General features: G+C 44.3%; 1 protein-coding gene and 1 pseudogene across 1 annotated transcript in view; one reads left to right on the top strand and one right to left on the bottom strand.

Moving 5' to 3' along the window:
• The window catches only part of LOC124596588 (transcriptional regulator ovo), an 858,575-nt gene that overhangs the window by 675,040 nt on the left and 163,259 nt on the right, over positions 1 to 20,276 (top strand). The window lies entirely within an intron of this gene.
• On the bottom strand, positions 15,889 to 16,006 carry LOC124597256 (annotated as a pseudogene).

The following is a 20,276-nucleotide window of genomic DNA, read 5'->3' as shown; positions in this document are numbered from 1 at the left end:
GTCCGACGTCAGGGCTACTGCCGCACCCGAATGCAACCTGCCTGCCAAATGGAGACACGCACTGAAGCCCATTTCCAGCTGTCTGAGATGTTGATAACGCTGTCTCACACTATTAATTACACTAGCACGTAGCATTTCCTTCACAGTGATTCCTCGACATGTGGCGCTGCTCACGCCTCTTAAATTCCATCCGAGGCCAAATAGGAACACCAACCACGAACAACATTAATGCACTGTGGTGACCGTTCTACGCATCACAGAGAATTACAGCTCTAATTATTCTCATACACGCCAACTGTATGTACGTTCACATTCTACCATGACTTGCCGGATTTTAATTTTTTTGTCAGGTAGCGTCAACCGTGTCAGTTTGCGCTATTCATTATGATAGAATCTGTACAGCGCAGTCCCATAACATACCAGGAGAAGCATCTGCCGCCACGGTGACAAAATTGCAAGTACACTACTGGCCATTGAAATTGCTACACCACGAAGATGACATGCTACAGACGCGAAATTTAACCGACAGGAAGAAGATGCTGTGATATGCAAACGATTACCTTTTCAGAGCATTCACACAAGCTTGGCGCCGGTGGCGACACCTACAACGTGCTGACATGAGGAAAGTTTCCAACCGATTTCTCATACACAAACAGCAGTTGACCGGCGTTGCCTGGTGAAACGTTGTTGTGATGCCTCGTTCAAATGGTTCAAATGGCTCTGAGCACTATGGGACTCAACTGCTGAGGTCATTAGTCCCCTAGAACTTAGAACTAGTTAAACCTAACTAACCTAAGGACATCACAAACATCCATGCCCGAGGCAGGATTCGAACCTGCGACCGTAGCGGTCTTGCGGTTCCAGACTGCAGCGCCTTTAACCGCACGGCCACTTCGGCCGGTGATGCCTCGTGTGAGGAGGAGAAATACGTACCATCACGTTTCCGACTTTGATAAACGTCGGATTGTAGCCTATCGCGATTGCGGTTTATCGTATCGCGACATTGCTGCTCGCGTCGGTCGAGATCCAATGACTGTTAGCAGAATATCGAATCGGTGGGTTCAGGAGGGTAATACGGAACGCCGAGCTGGATCCCAACGGCCTCGTATCACTAGCAGTCGAGATGACAGGCATCTTATCCGCATGGCTGTAACGGATCGTGCAGCCACGTCTCGATCCCTGAGTCAACAGATGGGGACGTTTGTAAGACGACAACCATCTGCACGAACAGTTCGACGACGTTTGCAGCAGCACGGACTATCAGCTCTGAGACCATGGCTGCAGTTACTCTTGACGCTGCATCACAGACAGGAGCGCCTGCGATGGTGTACTCAACGACGAACCTGGGTGCACGAATGGAAAAAAGACATTTTTTCGGATGAATCCAGGTTGTGTTTACAGCATCATGATGGTCGCATCCATGTTTGGCGACATCGCGATGAACGCACATTGGAAACGTGTACTCGTCATCGCCATACTGGCGTATCACCCGGCGTGATGGTATGGGGTGCCATTGATTACACGTCTCAGTCACCTCTTGTCCGCATTGACGGCACTTTGAACAGTGGACGTTACATTTCAGATGTGTTACGGCTCGTGACTCTACCCTTCATTCGATCCCTGCGAAACCCTACATTTCAGCAGGATAATGCACGACCGCATGTTGCAGATCTCTCACCAACTGAAAACGTCTGGCCAACTGGCTCTTCTCAATACGCCAGTCACTACTCCTGATGAACTGTGGTATCGTGTTGGAGCTGCATGGGCAGCTGTACCTGTGCAGGCCATCCAAGCTCTGTTTGACTCAATGCCCAGGCGTATCAAGGCCATTATTACGGCCAGAGGTGGTTGTTCTGGGTACTGATGTCTCAAGATCTATGCACCCAAATTGCGTGAAGATGTAATCGCATGTCAGTTGTAGTATAATATATTTGTCCAATGAATACCCGTTTATCATCTGCATTTCTTCTTTGTGTAGCAATTTTAATGGCCAGTAGTGTATTTTTTCTGACGTCCTAAGTCAGTTTCGGCGACATGAAATCCAAATGGGATTGCGACAGCTCGTGAGAAGGCGGACAGGAGCTGCGGCTGCGGCTGCGGCTGCGTGGGCAGGCACATCCGGCGGCCGACCTGGAGGAGGATGTCAGGAGGATGCGCGCGATTCAGAACGGCTGGCGGCAAAAAGCGGGGCTGGCGCGTGGGCCGCGGGTCGCCGCCGGCCCGAATGAATGGCGGGGCGGCGCGCCGGGTCCGCAATGGATTTCTCCCCGTCTTCTTCTTATTACGGCTTCCTGCCGGGGACCGGAGGTGCGCCAATTAGCCGGACGGCAGCGGCCGAGAGACGGCTGTCTCTGTCCTGTGAGGTCCGACGCGGAGGGCAGGAACAACGACTGCCGCAGTAATCACGCGTGATTCTTATTATCTCCTTACCACAATTGTACGACTGCAGAGTTTTCCTCTGCCACTCCCAGAAACTGTCCTTCCTTTCTGGCTTCTCTCCTTCTCTTCTCCTGTAACCTCTTCTTCTTTTGTTTGCCCCCCATGGGCGACATTCTTTATACGCACTTGATCATTAAATCTCCAGGAAGGATACCAAGTAACGGAAATTTACTTATTGTGCCTATACACCACAGCAGGAACAATACACGAAATGATCGTATGGCATTATTGGCCGGCAGACTCCGTCTGGGATGCAAGTGTTTCTGCACTGACGAAAAATAATCGCTTCAACAGGAAGAAGTTGTGCAACGTAAACGAGAGTTGGCAGACGTGTTTCTAAATCTGAAACATGATGGCTATTCAAAGTTTCTCTCCATGCGCATAAGAGCTGTGCTAATAGCGCCGCTTTGAGGATGCAAATCAAGTTTGCTTTAAATACTCACTATAGCGGTCTTTAGAATTAGTTGCCTTTGAGACTGGACGTGGTGAGATGATGTTAGTCGAGAATGGCTTTAAGGAAACAAAAGACGCCACTGTCTCAATGAGTGTGAACGAATTCGTGTAATGCGGCTGGACGTTCCTTCTCCGATATTGCACGAAGACTTGACAGGCATGTAGCAGCTGTACCAGATTGCCGGCAGAAGTGGTCAAGAGAATGTACGGTCGCAACTGAAATCACTCAACAGACGAAAGTCCACTGGACCAGACGGGATACAGTTCGATTCTACACAGAGTACGCGGAAAAACTTGCCCCCCTTCTAACAGCCGTGTACCGCAAGTCTCTAGAGGAACGGAAGGTTCCAAATGATTGGAAAAGAGCACAGGTAGTCCCAGTCTTCAAGAAGGGTCGTCGAGCAGATGCGCAAAACTACAGACCTATATCTCTGACATCGATCTGTTGTAGAATTTTAGAACATGTTTTTTGCTCGCGTATCATGTCGTTTCTGGAAACCCAGAATCTACTCTGTAGTAATCAACATGGATTCCGGAAACAGCGATCGTGTGAGACCCAACTCGCTTTATTTGTTCATGAGACCCAGAAAATATTAGATACAGGCTCCCAGGTAGATGCCATTTTCCTTGACTTCCGGAAGGCGTTCGATACAGTTCCGCACTGTCGCCTGATAAACAAAGTAAGAGCCTACGGAATATCAGACCAGCTGTGTGGCTGGATTGAAGAGTTTTTAGCCAACAGAACACAGCATGTTGTTCTCAATGGAGAGACGTCTACAGACGTTAAAGTAACCTCTGGCGTGCCACAGGGGAACGTTATGGGACCATTGCTTTTCACAATATATACAAATGACCTAGTAGATAGTGTCGGAAGTTCCATGCGGCTTTTCGCGGATGATGCTGTAGAATACAGAGAAGTTGGAGCATTAGAAAATAGCAGCGAAATGCAGGAAGATCTGCAGCGGATAGACACTTGGTGCAGGGAGTGGCAACTGACCCTTACATAGACAAATGTAATGTATTGCGAATACATAGAAAGAAGGATCCTTTATTGTATGATTATATGATAGCGGAACAAACACTGGTAGCAGTTACTTCTGTAAAATATCTGGGAATACGCGTGCGGAACGATTTGAAGTGGAATGATCATATAAAATTAATTGTTGGTAAGGCGGTTTCCAGGTTGAGATTCATTGAGAGAGTCCTTAGAAAATGTAGTCCATCAACAAAGGAGGTGGCTTACAAAACACTCGTTCGACCTATACTTGAGTATTGCTAATCAGTGTGGGATCCGTACGAGGTAGGATTGTCAGAGGAGATAGAGAAGATCCAAAGAAGAGCGGCGCGTTTCGTCACAGGGTTATTTGGGAAGCGTGATAGCGTTACAGAGATGTTTAGCAAACTCTGCAAGAGAGGCGCTCTGCATCGCGGTGTAGCTTGCTGTCCAGGTTTCGAGAGGGTGCGTTTCTGGATGAGGTATCGAATACATTGCTTCCCCCTACTTGTACCTCCCGAGGAGGTCACGAATGTAAAATTAGAGAGATTCGAACGCGCACGGAGGCTTTCTGGCAGTCGGTCTTTCCGCAAACCGTACGCGACTGGAACAGGAAAGGGAGGTAATGACAGTGGCACGTTAAGTGCCCTCCGCCACACACCGCTGGGTGGCTTGCGGAGTATAGATGTAGATGTAGATGTAGACGGTCGCGCTGCGGATGGTCACGCCGCACTACCGGCAGGAGGGACTGTCTTGGTCGGCATATGCCGCTGGCACGTCGTACTGCATCTGCAACAGCAATTTGAGCAGCATTTAACACCACAGTGGCGCAACGAACTGTCACAAATAGGTTACTTCAAGGACAGCTCCGACTCAGAGACCCTAAACGACCGTCATTTGCGACTTCATCGGTGTCGGGCGAGAGTTCATTGGAGGGCAGGGTTTAGGTCTCTTGTGTTTCCTGATGAAAGCTGGTTCTGCCTCGGTGCCAGTGATGGCCGCGTGTTTGGATAGGAGGGGGGCAGCTGAGGGCCTGCACCCAACCCGTCTGCGTGCTACACGCACCGGACCTACCACCTGGGGTCATGGTCTGGGGTGCGATTTCATATGACAGCAGGAGCGCTCTCGTAGTTATCCCACGCACCCTGACTGCAAATTTGTACGTCAGTCTGACGATCGGGGGGGGGGGGGGGGTGTTTTCCGACAGGATAAACCTCGTCCACGTACCACTGTTGTAACCCAACACGCTCTGGTGAGTACCGACATGTTTCCTTGGCCTGTGCGTCGATGAAGATGAGACAAAATGATAAGGACGACATAAACAACCAGTCCAGCTTAGAAAGCCTCAGGCGCGCTGGAATCGAACCCGCCACCCAGAGATCTGGAGGCAGCGACGCTAGTCACTAGATCACACATGCGGATCAGAAGGAATATATGACTGAATGTTTAGATGATTTGGGGTCATAGAGGATGCGAAATTTAGAACGCGGTACCCACCTTTGGCAGCAACGATGGCTCCAACCCGGCTGGCTATAGAATGAAACTGAGATTCGATCACATTGCATTCCATAGTTCTGTGCCTGAATTGATCAATTGCAGTGTCTGACGAATAGTAACATGCCATTCTCACTCTAAGCCTTGATAAGATATTTATAATGTTTGGCATACCTGGGGAACGTGCTGGCCAGGGCAACATTCAATGAGTCTCTGCATCGAAGTAGGCAGAACAGCAAGGGCGACAAGGAGTCTTGCATTATTTTGTTGAAAGTTAACATCATGGCGACCTCGAAAATAGAGCACAGATACCAGCCTCAACATTACACGCACGTAACTCTTGCTGTCCAAATTACCAGTTATGCAGACTACAGGTGATGGGTTTCACAGCCAATGTCACTCCATGCCATCACGTCACGTGTTAGTACACTCCATGCCAATTTGACGTTTGTCGCCTTCTGCCTTCGTATAGTTGCAATTTTAATAGCTACCAGTGTAGATTACGTACTTTTGTGATTAACTATAAGCTTCAAGAGATGTGTGCGCATTAAACGGCCGATAAAAAGTAGTTACAATGTAACAAAAAAGTGCAGTTTTTTTTTGTCTTTCTAGAGACCTTCGCCATCACGGTAATATAAAACTGGCGCGATTCAAGAACACAAACAAATCAATAAGCCATTTTTTATTTTCATTTTACATTTGTCTTCTGGGGTAATATTTTGGATTAAGTTACCGATATCTTTTAGAAAGAAACTCACCATTGCACAAAAGCCTGCAATAGTATATAATACCATCTTGCACATATCTCTCTGAAGAGACGAGCTTTTTAACAAAAGACGTCTAGTGAAATTTGTTCTAAATAAATCGCTTCAGCAGCATTAATAATATCCATTATTACGACACTAAAAGTAAATGAACCTTCTTTAATCTTCCCAAATCCAGGTCTCACCTCAAAAAAGTGGCAATATGAGGCTACCGGAATTTTTGATCACCTCTGCAGTAACTTAGTATTGCCGCCAGTCAGCAGTGTCAACGTCTACATTAAAAGGAAAATAAAATTACTCCACAACGGCGTATCTGCTTAACATACGTACCGACGTAACTTCAGCATTAGTCGGTAAGTGTATGTGTGGCACGGCATTAAGGTGTGTTCGGCAACTGACTGAGAAACATTAAACTGCTAAGAAAGCTTTGTTTAAACATCAATGACATGCATCTGCAAACGACTACCTGCTCAGTATGAGTACCCATCTTAACTCGCGGACGAAGTTCTTGAGCTGTTAGTTAAACCCGACAACAGCTGGATGTCATAAAACGTATCAGGTTGTTAATGAATTAACCTACATACTCTCGTGGATTTTTCATGTCTTATTGGATTAAGATATCAGCGAAGGACGGTCTGCAGTTAGACTAAACCAACATACATTAACGGCGACCCCGATCTGACCACATTCTCACTGTTCATGATTGTACTCGTAGATTGAAGGATATGCCCTTGAGAACACACGCACACACATGCACACACACACACACACACTGAGAATAAATCACCTACTTGTTCGTACCGGAGAGTTAACCTTGAATTTAATGTTCCAGCGTGGACGGCTGTGCGGCGTTACGCAAGTGCTTCAACTGAGGTAAAGCCAAAATTAACAATTACTTCAAGCTGTAACGAGCACATTTATGTGGCTTACTTGCTGTTCAGTTGGTAAGTAGGCTAAGACACGTAAATGGAAAGCAGCAGAGCGAACCAACACCAACACGCTAGCTAATAGTCTGGCGACGACGGTGAATGCCTTTTTTTTCTGCTATCGTTTCGAGCGAGAGGAATTCGACGGTGGATTCAATTGTTAAAGCTATGTAGATGTCTCTTTCGTGTTCATTTTGAGGACATGGCAAGTTCGTATTCAGATACAAAACTTCCCACAAAATCAGAAAAACACTACGAACAACTTAGCGATACATAATCTATAATTACAGAGAAAGAGAGTAGCATATTCTAGCATTCAACATATGATATTGAAGAACGTCAATTATGGGCTAAATTCAGAACGACAAACTACATGAACTCTGGTGTTAGATAAAAGGGTTCCACTGCGCGCGTTAAATAAGGCGACGAACGACAGCAAGGGATACTGTATATATAAATATGAACTTTTTAACCAGTGTGCTTAACAGGATGGTAGTCGATGGAGAAGAACTCTGGGGTGGAAAAAAACAACTCCCTGTCACAAAGCAATGTGCAACAGAAAAGCCTAACTACAGGAGAAGTATATAGCGGGATTCAGTTTACAATAGATCTTAAGAAACGGTTATTCTTTTGGGAGGAGACTTCTTCCGTAATATAAGTGAATTTCAAGTCGAATATCACTCGCGAGTTGCCGACCACTAACGGATTAGTTGAGAGCAATGCATGTGTACAGGGAAATGTAACACAGGTCGTCACCTTCTTGTTTAACTCGTATGACGTAGAGAAATAACACTGGATTTAAGTTACAAGACGTTCAAGAAATATGTGCATTATGCCGAGCATATGAGTTTACAAATTTTCACGAGGAATCTGAAACACGTTGTAGTAACTCATTACGATATCAAGATAAATCTTCCCCGCTTTCTGCTGAAAGTGGAATAAACATTTTTTTTGTATGATGTATTTGACTGTAATGTAGTATTTCTGTCATACGTTTCTACAAAAACCATAAGAATAAAACATAATTGGCATTTTGTATCTTAAATTTGAAGTGACGAAATATGTTGAGAACCAGGTTTCCTGCTTCCATCTACGAAAGCGACTGCTTCCAGGCAGCCGTGTTGAATTAGCAAGATGGTAAGTAGACCCAGTCTTCCATTGCGTCCCAGCGACTGGTGCGAACTAGATAACCTGAATAACTGTGACTTTACTGAAATGCGGGCGTGTTTCCACAGTTACAAATAAATGCACAATTGAAAAGAAAGTTTTTGAAATGTTCGGGAATTTAGCTGGGTGGCGTCGTCCAGAAGGTGCGGTATTTAGTCAAGCTGAGCCTTCAGGACGGCCTAAAAATGGCAACAAGTGAGCTTGAACTATCGCGACGCCGCCCGGTTGAAAATCCGATAACATATCAGAATCAGCATAAGCTCGGAAAGCCTAAAATCACACGAAAGAAAGTTGCGTTACTATTACATAGCCCACTGCTGCCAGCGAAAGCGAAGCAGGCCAACAGACGAAGGTCCCCATTCGTGGTGTACGAACCACTGTTAACAGCGTGCTGCGCTCCAACCCCAAAGTATGCTTCGAAAAGATTTAGAACCAGACTCAGGACTCTGCGTAAAGACTTCATTCGCCCAACCTGTCGATCAAGTTTCAGCGGTGAAAATCAGTCTCACAAGTGGGGACTGAAGATTGCTCGTCGATTGTCATAGGATCATCGAATGCTAATGACTTCGGTCACAGAGGTACATCGAGAAGATGTTGTTGTGGTCTTCAGTCCTGGGACTGGTTTGATGCAGCTCTCCATCCTACTCTATCCCGTGCAAGCTTCTTCATCTCCCAGTACTTACTGCAACCTACATCCTTCGGAATCTGCTTAGTGTATTCATCTCTTGGCCTCCCTCTACGATTTTTACCCTCCACGCTGCCCTCGAATGCTAAATTTGTGATCCCTTGATGCCTCAGAACATGTCCTACCAACCGATCCCTTCTTCTGGTCAAGTTGTGCCACAAACTTCTCTTCTCCCCAATCCTATTCAATACCTCCTCATTAGTTACGTGATCTACCCACCTTATCTTCAGCATTCTTCTGTAGCACCACAATTCGAAAGCTTCTATTCTCTTCTTGTCCATACTAGTTATCGTCCATGTTTCACTTCCATACATGGCTACACTCCATAGAAATACTTTCAGAAACGACTTCCTGACACTTAAATCTATACTCGATGTTAACAAATTTCTCTTCTTCAGAAACGCTTTCCTTGCCAATGCCAGTCTACATTTTGTATCCTCTCTACTTCGACCATCATCAGTTATTTTGCTCCCCAAATAGCAAAACTCCTTTACTACTGTAAGTGTGTCATTTCCTAATCTAATTCCCTCAGCATCACCCGATTTACTTCGACTACATTCCATTATCCTCGTTTTGCTTTTGTTGATGTTCATCTTATATCCTCCTTTCAAGACAGTGTCCATTCCATTCAACTGCTCTTCCAACTCCTTTGCTGTCTCTGACAGAATTACAATGTCATCGGTGAACCTTAAAGTTTTTATTTCTTCTCCATGGATTTTAATACCTACTCCGAATTTTTCTTTCGTTTCCTTTACTGCTTGCTCAATATACAGATTGAACAACATCGGGGAGAGGCTACAACCCTGTCTCACTCCCTTCCCAACCACTGCTTCCCTTTCATGCCCCTCGACTCTTATAATAGCCATCTCGTTTCTGTACAAATTGTAAATAGCCTTTCGCTCCCTGTATTTTACCCCTGTCGGCTTTAGAGAAGATATAAAACCAAAAATGTCTATCGTTAGTTCAGTTTCTTTAGAGGAGACCTGTGCGTGCCTAAGAATCTCTTGAAACGTTAAAGAGGTCAGTGGTGTAGTGTGCTATGCATTGCAGTTCCCTTACGCGACCTATTACGGTTTCATAACAACGGTGCTACGCGGAAGTCTTTGCGCGCTTGAACCGCGCGCTGAACTGCCGGTCCGTGTAGCTCCGTCGACTGTGCCGTTTCTCCGCGGAAGACAATCAGCGGCCGAACCCCGGGACCCGAGCTGCCCGGATAGCCTCAGACGATGCCGGCTAATTGACAGGTTGGCTCGGCCGGGATCGCAGCGGCTGCGCGCACACCGGAACGCCACTCATAAATATTGATCGCACGGCGCTGCATTGTTACGGGCGCGCAGCCTCGCGATCCCGACGACGGCGACCGCCCTCCCTGTTCGAAACGAATCTCGCCGACGCATTCCCACTAATGTAAGACCCCCCTCCCCCGCGTCCTCTGCTAATCTCCCACTCCCGCTTCTGCGCTATAGATACACTCACGACCTGTTGGCGTGCTGCCTGCCCGGCCTTGCATTAATCACGCAGTTATTAATACTGATTTATGTCCGTCCGTCTGAGCTTTATAGAGCGCAATGCGTTCTGCACACGGTATGACACGAAAAAATAAAAATCCGGCGCTGGCTTTGATTTATTGTCACGCTTCAGCAGTTAGCGCGCCAGAAACGAATTTATTTCTGTTCATAGGGTAGTAAGATAGTGGCCAAGATAGATACGAAACCCACACCTACTACAGTAGTACAAGTTTATATGCCAACTAGCTCTGCAGATGACGAAGAAATTGAAGAAATGTATGATGAAATAAAAGAAATTATTCAGATAGTGAAGGGAGACGAAAATTTAATAGTCATGGGTGACTGGAATTCGAGTGTAGCAAAAGGGAGAGAAGGAAACGTAGTAGGTGAATATGGATTGGGGCTAAGAAATGAAAGAGGAAGCCACCTGGTAGAATTTTGCACAGAGCACAACATAATCATAACTAACACTTGGTTTAAGAATCATGAAAGAAGGTTGTATACATGGAAGAACCCTGGAGATACTAAAAGGTATCAGATAGATTATATAATGGTAAGACAGAGATTTAGGAACCAGGTTTTAAATTGTAAGACATTTCCAGGGGCAGATGTGGACTCTGACCACAATCTATTGCTTATGACCTGTAGATTAAAACTGAAGAAACTGCAAAAAGGTGGGAATTTAAGGAGATGGGACCTGGATAAACTGAAAGAACCAGAGGTTGTACAGAGTTTCAGGGAGAGCATAAGGGAACAATTGACAGGAATGGGGGAAAGAAATACAGTAGAACAAGAATGGGTAGCTTTGAGGGATGAAGTAGTGAAGGCAGCAGAGGATCAAGTAGGTAAAAAGACGAGGGCTAGTAGAAATCCTTGGGTAACAGAAGAAATATTGAATTTAATTAATGAAAGGAGAAAATATAAACATGCAGTAAATGAAGCAGGCAAAAAGGAATGCAAACGTCTCGAAAATGATATCGACAGGAAGTGCAAAATGGCTAAGCAGGGATGGCTAGAGGACAAATGTAAGGATGTAGAGGCTTATCTCACTAGGGGTAAGATAGATACTGCCTACAGGAAAATTAAAGAGACCGTTGGAGATAAGAGAACCACTTGTATGAATATCAAGAGCTCAGATGGAAACCCAGTTCTAAGCAAAGAAGGGACAGCAGAAAGGTGGAAGGAGTATATAGAGGGTCTGTACAAGGGCGATGCACTTGAAAACAATATTATGGAAATGGAAGAGGATGTAGATGAAGATGAAATGGGAGATACGATACTGCGTGAAGAGTTTGACAGAGCACTGAAAGACCTGAGTCGAAACAAGGCCCCGGGAGTAGACAACATTCCACTGGTGCTACTGACGGCCTTGGGAGAGCCAGTCCTGACAAAACTCTACCATCTGGTGAGTAAGATGTATGAAACAGGCGAAATACCCTCAGACTTCAAGAAGAATATAATAATTCCAATCCCAAAGAAAGCAGGTGTTGACAGATGTGAAAATTACCGAACAATCAGTTTAATAAGCCACAGCTGCAAAATACTAACACGAAATCTTTACAAACGAATGGAAAAACTAGTAGAAGCCGACCTCGGGGAAGATCAGTTTGGATTCCGTAGAAACACTGTAACACGTGAGGCAATACTGACCTTACGACTTATCTTAGAAGAAAGATTAAGGAAAGGCAAACCTACGTTTCTAGCATTTGTAGACTTAGAGAAAGCTTTTGACAATGTTGACTGGAATGCTCTCTTTCAAATTCTAAAGGTGGCAGGGGTAAAATACAGGGAGCGAAAGGCTATTTACAATTTGTACAGAAGCCAGATGGCAGTTATAAGAGTCGAGGGACATGAAAGGGAAGCAGTGGTTGGGAAGGGAGTAAGACAGGGTTGTAGCCTCTCCCCGGTGCTATTCAATCTGTATATTGAGCAAGCAGTAAAGGAAACAAAAGAAAAGTTCCGAGTAGGTATTAAAATCCATGGAGAAGAAATAAAAACTTTGAGGTTCGCCGATGACATTGTAATTCTGTCAGAGACAGCAAAGGACTTGGAAGAGCAGTTGAACGGAATGGACACTGTCTTGAAAGGAGGATATAAGATGAACATCAACAAAAGCAAAACGAGGATAATGGAATGTAGTCGAAGTAAATCGGGTGATGCTGAGGGAATTAGATTAGGAAATGACACACTTAAAGTAGTAAAGGAGTTTTGCTATTTTGGGAGCAAAATAACTGATGATGGTCGAAGTAGAGAGGATATAAAATGTAGACTGGCAATGGCAAGGAAAGCGTTTCTGAAGAAGAGAAATTTGTTAACATCGAGCATAGATTTAAGTGCCAGGAAGTGATTTCTGAAAGTATTTGTATGGAGTGTAGCCATGTATGGAAGTGAAACATGGACGATAAATAGTTTGGACAAGAAGAAAATAGAAGCTTTCGAAATGTGGTGCTACAGAAGAATGCTGAAGATTAGATGGGTAGATCACATAACTAATGAGGAGGTATTGTATAGAATTGGGGATAAGAGGAGTTTGTGGCACAAATTGACTAGAAGAAGGGATCGATTGGTAGGACATGTTCAGAGGCATCGAGGGATCACCAGTTTAGTATTGCAGGGCAGCGTGGAGGGTAAAAATCGTAGAGGGAGACCAAGAGATGAATACACTAAGCAGATTCAGAAGGATGTAGGTTGTAGTAGGTACTGGGAGATGAAGAGGCTTGCACAGGATAGAGTAGCATGGAGAGCTGCATCAAACCAGTCTCAGGACTGAAGACCACAACAACGGAGTAGTAAATGTCTACATCGGAGGCTACTGTGGATTTGCCTAGTTTTATACTCCAGATTTAATTTTCGGTTTTTAACGGCGCATTGCACATCCTGAAGAGCTCACAATGTCGTATGCGCTTACGGACGATTTCTGGTCGAAAAGTGTACGTAGGAAAATGTATATCTACAATTATCAATCGTATAAACAATTTTCAGTGTCTGGTGTCTCGCGTATTACACAAAAACGTGGAATGAAAGAAACGGTGGTCATTATCTGTTGCAGAAACATACCCCGTTCACTCCGAGGAGTTCTATCACCCCATCATAAAGGACGAATCACTACGCACAATAAACAGTGTTTTTAGTCAACTACAGAAGGTTCCCTTGCACCCTAGGACATTATTGGAATGTCCATCTATGCTCTCCCAGCTATTTATTTATTTATTTAACACACAGCCGTAGTCAGTTTCGTAATAATGAGACAGTTTTCACGAACTGTAAAAAAGAAACAGCTTTCTCAGTTTGTGTGTGTGTGTGTGTGTGTGTGTGTGTGTGTGGGCGCGCGCACGCGCGCTCTGTTTCCGTAGTATTTACTGCTATTGCACCTAATGTGACCAGCCATGGACACATAGCACATCCGGCATAGTACACAGTATGTGCACTCTAGTATGCGCCTTCAAAAATGGTTCAAATGGCTCTGAGGACTATGGGACTTAACATCTAACGTCATCAGTCCCCTAGAACTTAGAACTAATGAAACCTAACTAACCTAAGGACATCACACACATTCATGCCAGAGGCAGGAGTTGAACCTGCTACCGTAGCGGTCGCGCGGTTCCAGGCTGAAGCGCCTAGAATCGGTCGGCCACTTCGGCCGGCAACAAATTACACATTCTTACGTGCATTCCATGGGTTGAATGTCATCGGAGCCGTCACCATTTAGTCTAGCAAAACCGAAAGCCCGTTATTAAAAATGTCACCGGCTAAAAAAGGAGTTCAATATGTAGCAACAAAAATGTTTGACATGTGCCCAAAAATGGAAAAAATCTGACAGGTAGCAAAGCCAGTTTTAAATCTAACCTAAAATAATTTCTTCTCGACAACTCCTTCTATTCAATGAACGAATTTTTGTTTAAAAACAGGAATTCTGTAAAAAAAAATTAATACGACTAAAAAATGTGTTCATTGATGTTAACACTAATCGCATATACATATACTGTAAACTGGCTCGTTTCACATAGTTCCCATAAAAGAATCGTTCAAACCAACAATGGAACATCTAACTAGCTATAGATAAGACTCATATATCAGTCGTTTCGTTTATTTTTATCTTGCCACCTCCAAGCCGGCCACCATTTCTATAGGTGCTGGGTATCTCACGTCGAAACACTATTACTTTTGTGGTTAGTAAGCCATCCAAAAGCTAAATTTGGTTGATGTTTCTTCAAGAGCTCTCGCGTTATGCTCAGATGTTACCCTAGTTCCCTTCTCTGTCCGCAACCCCACCTATACGAGTGCAACTGCCACATAATCTATTTTTCGGATACTAACTCATAAGTGTAACAGGTTTGGATGAAATTACTCCAAGCGTTTCATCTTTATGCTTTACGTGTCACCACGAGCCACCGCCATACCATCCCTAGAGGCTGCATTTCATCAGGGTCATCAGGAACCAGCCTAGACATCTTGAAAACTGTTCATCACAAACATAAATCGTTTTCGATAATTTTTACGTGCCGTCGCCTTCAAACCCTTGCCCTCTACTAAGGGTGTTACAGTGCAACTTCTTTGCCCTATGTTTTGTCGCAAACGTATACAGTTCACTGGAATTGCCCAAGCAAGCTGATCGTGTGTGTAACCACCTTTCCGCCATCATACCCCTCGACAAACTAGGGGTGCTGTAAGTGTTTCACCTCCATTCCAACTGTGTCGTGACATTAAGTCGTATTTCTGCTAAGTTTGGCAGAAGTAGAACCAGGCGTCTGACAGCTGTGCTTGAAACACACACATAATCCGCTGATGAGGCGAAACATTATGACTACTTGCTTAATACTGTTGCTCCACTTTTGGAACGCAGCACAACAGCGATTCTGCGTGGGTTTCCAGAGATATGCGGTACCACACGTCTACGCACAGGTCACGCAGTTCCCGTAAATTGCCAGCCACTTGTTTCTGGGTGCGAAGCTGGCGCCAGACGGCGTCCCGATGTGTTCCATCGAATTCAAATAAGACGAAGTCGGTGGCCGAGCCATCAACGTGACTCCACTATAGTGCAACTCAAACCAGTTCTTGTGACGCGAGCCGTTATCCTGCTAGAAAGTGCGGTCGCCGTCGGGGAAGACGTAATACGTGAAGGGACGCAGGTGATGTCCACGTAGTCCATAGTTGTTATGGTACCATGGTACCGCAGTTTCCATTGAAGCCCAGGTAAATGTCTTCCATAGCACAATACTGCTTTCCTGTAGGTTTCCTTGCAGCCGTTCGCATGAAGCACTCCGTCTTCAGGCCACAAGTGGCCCATCGGGATCATCTGACCGCCGTGTCATCCTCAGCTGAGGATGCGGATAGGAGGGGCGTGTGGTCAGCACACCGCTCTCCCGGTCGTTACAATGGTTTTCTTTGACCGGAGCCGCTACTATTCGGTTGAGTAGCTCCTCAATGGGCATCACCAGGCTGAGGGCACTCCGAAAAATGGTAACAGCACATGGCGGTCCAGATGGTCACCCATCCAAGTGCCGGCCACGCCCGATAGCGCTTAACTACGGTGATCTGACGGGAACCGGTGTATCCACTGCGGCAAGGCCGTTGGCCCAGCCGTATGCATGGATGAAGGCATATCCCGACGCGACCGTCGAGCTGGAGTAACAAGAAACGTGATTCAGCCGACAAGGAGAAATGTTTCCATTGATCTCTGGTCCAGTTTCCATGATCTTGTTCCCACTGCATTTCTAATTTATGACGTCATTGTGTCAACATGGTTGAGGGTAGTATGCGTTGGAACTCCAGCAATATGATCTCAGGATTGCCTGTGCCTGTACCAGCATTGTGCACTGCGCCAGATCTGCCACAGATTGCCGCCTATCCTACTTCACGCAGCGGCCAAGCCTACGACCTCCACGTGTAGTGATGAGGCGTGGACTTCCAAAATGTTGTCGCCTACTTGTGGTATCACCGTCCTTCAACTACTTTCCACCGATGCTCAAGATAGAAGCAAACCGACACCCGACCAGGTTCGTCATTTTAGAAACGATCGTCCCCAGGTTCTGGACTATGACAGTGTGCCATTTGTCAAAATCGCTTATGTCAGCGCTTTTCCCCATTTGCGGCTCGTATCGTCCGCTAGAATGATTCTCCTCCATTCGTGTCTGCAGCACAGGTATGCTTTCCTCAACTTTTCGCTTGCCCGCACAGCCACAGCCGCATTCAGTCTCGTGGCGAACAGTGGTCGTAATTAGGGTCAGAAAAATTTCGTGAAAACGATAGCACAAAATTATCGGCTTCTAGTGACATTACGTGAAATCGGCGATTTGTGACAGATATCGCGGAAGTTGTAATTTTGCCGTAGGAAAGTTTTATGATTCTGAGGACGACAGTTTTCTAATATTCGTAACTTGTAAATAATTAATGTTGAAACTGCATTTTGTCTACTAATCTCCTAAGCTCACGTTCGAGTATAACCACATAACGTCTCATTTCCCATGTAATAAACATTGATGTGAGGACGCAAACCACGCCGAATGTGACTAAAATTAACACCGAATTTTGAATAACAATCACTGACTTTATCAGAATTTGGCATAAAGTAACACCGAATTTAGCAAAAAACATCGAATTGACAAAAAAGTCGCCGAACTCGGCAAAAAATAACGGCGAAATTGGTAAAAAATAACTCCCAATTTGTCAAAAAACAACATCGAATTGGCAAAATATAACACCAAATTTGGAAATAAATACACCGAATTTGTCAAAGAAATAATACCAAAATTGGCAAAAATCGCTGAATTCGGCAAAAAAATAACAGAATTTGGCAAAAAATAACACTAAATTTTGCAAAATAAAACATCGAATTTGGAAATATAATTACAGCTAATTTGGCAAAGAAAAACACCAAATTTGAAAAAAAAACACCGTATCCGGAATAATAATAGTGAATTTGACAAAAATAACACAGAATTTCGCAAAAAATAACACCGACTTCTCCCTGTACCTAGTCATAATGTTTTAGCTCGTCAGTGTATTACACTTCCCAGTTGATTACTTTCAGCCTCATAAATCCACATTACCAAAACTAATTATGTGTGCTGCGTAAAGAGTTCGGAATGTTTATATCTGGAAGAAAACGTAAGAGCTGGAGGAAGTTCAAAATGCTGTTAAGTGTACCGTATGCCGTTGACTCCATTATTCCACAAGCATATGCATGATGTCGAGAAGCACTGATCTTCCATAGATTTACGTGGCTAATCAGTCCTACCCGACCTTAATAAACGCAAACGAAAAGCGCTACAAAGGAAGCAAACTAGTTTCTCTTCTGTTGCCGATAAGCGGAATTTTCCCAGCCTGTTTCTGTGAATATCTTGCATTGCTGGTTCATGTGAAACAACCGCCCCCCAGCAGCGTCACGTCAACAAAACAGACCCAGAACGAATTTCGTAGTTTATCTTTAAATGTATTCCGTTAGCTTCGTGAGTTGAAGTTTCTTTTACCACGCTCTTGGTAGGGGGAAAAAACTGGGGCGTGGAAAAAAACCAGAAAACTCACGTCTCAGGGAGACGTGGTAATTGTGCAACTCGTATTTCATGGTGGATTTCGTAGTGCCGTATAAAGTTTTGCAATACATCTAGGAATAGCTACAATCGAAAAATGTGTTACAAAGGAGCGAGCGGGACAGCCGCCCTTTTAATTAGTAAACATCCATTTACATTTCCGACAACTCCATGATGAATGGCTGTTCTTCTCCGTATCTCGCTCTAACTTTCTCTCTGAGCGGTGCGAACTGTAATTACTGACAGTTACGTGTAGCAACGAGTCACTTGCTTATTAATTTCACATATTTTTGTTTTTCCATGGTCAGAATACGTTCCCTTATATTCATTGTCGAGAGGTACTTCCTTTGCAGTTTGCAAACGCTACATTCTTGTGACCACCTGGCAAAGAGACTGCTCTCGTCCCCTGTCGCTGAAAGTTTTAAATCTGAAGCCGTTGTTGGCGTGTTCCGAAAGTAAACACCAGTAAAACTAGAAACGTTCGTAAACTATACGGATGAAACATTAATTATGAGATGCAACACAAAGAGATTTACTTCCTGTTGCTCTGCATTAAATTCTATACAACTTTGGAGCCATAGACCCCTCTGAGTACAATTTTACTTTTTTTGATACTAGCTAGTTCAGAAATCTCCACCACTTCATTATTTGCAGAATGTTGAGAAACAAGACATTTCTTGAGCTGTAGGAGAAAGCTACTGTTTGCGTGATCAAAATTGTAACTATTCTAAGCTACGGACTGTAAATTGTGGCCGGCCGGGTGGCCGAGCGGTTCTAGGCGCTACAGTCTGGAAACGCGCGACCGCTACGGTCGCAGGTTGGAATCCTGCTCGGGCATGGATGTGTGTGATGTCCTTAGGTTAGTTAGGTTTAAGTAGTTCTACATTCTAGGGGACTGATGACTTCAGAAGTTAAGCCCCATAGTGCTCAGAGCCATTTTTTTTTTTTTTAATTGTGGGGGAAAGGGTGTTGGCCTTGATTGTCGGGTCTATAATTACGTTCCTCGGTAACAGTTGGTGTACTACTCGTATTATCCAGAATACCGTATCAAGTTGACTAATTGCGAAGTGGAGATTTTCCGGCCCTCTTTTCATTACTGGCTCAACAAGACTCCTGTTTGATCTCGGGCTGTTCACTCCCACCTCAGGGGTGCACATTTGTACGGGCTTCCCTAAATACTCGACACCATGATTCTCTTCCACCACTGCTGAATGCTTGTAAACGCCATACAATTTCCGGGTGAAATTGAGTCGCATTATAGGCTTATTCCTTTGCATTTCGAAAGTGAATCGTCTATTATAACTCGTGGAAGGTGGGAGTGTTCAATTTTGTCAAGCGTTCTTAATCGTCACGCAATAGGAAGCAACAATATGAGGAGCTAGCTCGTTGCCCAAGACTCAGTTTACTGGCATTTGGTCCGCTTAAAAAGGAAATCAAATTAAATTAGAAGCTGATCATTAAAGATACTAGTATTTTCTGTCAATCAACTTTTACCTTTGTGACGAACCTCATAGTATTCTATTTATACATTTGAACAGTTGGTAGCTCTGTGTAGCAATTCCTTAACAGCGGTACTTCCATGACAACCGGGTGTATCTTTTTGATGGAAATTTCCGCCATTTGACTATTAATTGTTCATTGATTTCACACAATCGCGATTTCGGATTTACAGATATTATCAAGTGCATGCTGAAATGTCAAAATATGTCTGACCAGCCTGTGATATGTCATCGCCACTTCTGTTCATCAGCTGAGGTCGCAGGAATATATTGGCTGTTAAATACGCCATACCGTGTATTAATGGTTTTTCACTGTGCACAATGTCAGCCATATCATGTACCTTCGATATGTACGCCTATCCTGTAATACAAAAACCGGTCTATAAGACCAAAAATATGTTTTTTCGAAGATGACGTATCACAGACAGGTCAGACATATTTTAACATTTCAACAAGCACTTGAGAATTGCTATAAACTCGAAATCATGATTTTGTAAAATAAAGGAACAGTTAACAATCAAATGGGGGGAATTTATTTCAAAAAATTCTACATGACTGAGGTCCCTCACGCAGAAAAGTACCGGGCGTATGTCAGCTCATTTTTATAGCTTAGTGTTTCGTATTTTATTTTGATTTGTTTTTCCATTGGAAAGACGTATCTGTAGCAAGTGATTAAACGTTGAACTGTAAAATGTCAAAACGAAAATAAAAATGTCAATAACGTTAATAAACATTCATCACAAAAACTTGCTTTATTGTACGTTGGTAAACATTCAGCAAGGCTTGGGAAAGCTGTGACGTTTGAAACGTTTCCAGTG

This window comes from Schistocerca americana, chromosome 2 (genome assembly GCF_021461395.2).
Source record: "Schistocerca americana isolate TAMUIC-IGC-003095 chromosome 2, iqSchAmer2.1, whole genome shotgun sequence".
Classification (NCBI taxonomy): Eukaryota; Metazoa; Arthropoda; class Insecta; order Orthoptera; family Acrididae; genus Schistocerca; species Schistocerca americana.
The sequence above is the reverse complement of the archived record's forward strand: the minus strand, read 5'-3'. Positions and strand labels throughout refer to the sequence as shown.